We start from the raw sequence: 681 nt of genomic DNA on the forward strand, positions 1-681 counted from the left end.
AAGAAAAAAGAAAAAAGAAACATAATTCAGTAGTCAAGAAATTAGAGGAACAGCTAAATAACCAGATTTGAGGCAGGACAGAGCCTGGGTAGTGCTAGAGAATCTGGAGGCAAAAACTAATGGACAGAGTTATAGCTGGACCCAGTGGGCTCCTTTCTGCATCCAACAGCTATCATTTGAATTACTGGCGATGTTGCCAGATTTAACAAATAAAAACATAAAACACACATTTAAAATTGAATTTCAGTCTATGGCCATGTCACTCTGAACAAGCCTGATCCCGGCTGCTCTCGGAAGCTAAGCAGGGTCAGGCCTGGTTAGTACTTGGATGGGAGACCACCTAGAAAGACCAGGTGCTGTAGGCCTAAATAATGAGAGATTGACAAGATCCTTGCAATCTGTGAGGTCAACCAAGGGTTGCCTTGCCTAAAAAAAAAAAATTGAATTTCAGATAAACAGCCAATACTTTTTAGTATATAAGTATGTCTCATGCAACATTTTAGCAATCATAGAACTGGGAATCAGAGTCTGACGTGCACACATCTGTCCCTCAGTCCCTGGCTGAAGCACCTGGAAACATGGCAAGTAATGGAGGAGGGAGAGATTTCTAAAGGAAAACTGAGCTCCAACCACAGGAAGGGACAAGTCAAAATGGATCGATCTAGCTATTTACCATCAACA

The 681-nt window shown here is 41.7% G+C and overlaps 1 pseudogene; it reads left to right on the forward strand.

Annotated features, from left to right (window-relative positions):
- Positions 1 to 246: 246 nt before the first annotated feature.
- LOC112483638 lies at positions 247 to 365 on the forward strand (annotated as a pseudogene).
- Positions 366 to 681: the final 316 nt, after the last annotated feature.

The sequence above is a fragment of the Pteropus alecto genome, unplaced genomic scaffold, assembly GCF_000325575.1.
Source record: "Pteropus alecto unplaced genomic scaffold, ASM32557v1 scaffold164, whole genome shotgun sequence".
NCBI classification, from domain to species: Eukaryota; Metazoa; Chordata; class Mammalia; order Chiroptera; family Pteropodidae; genus Pteropus; species Pteropus alecto.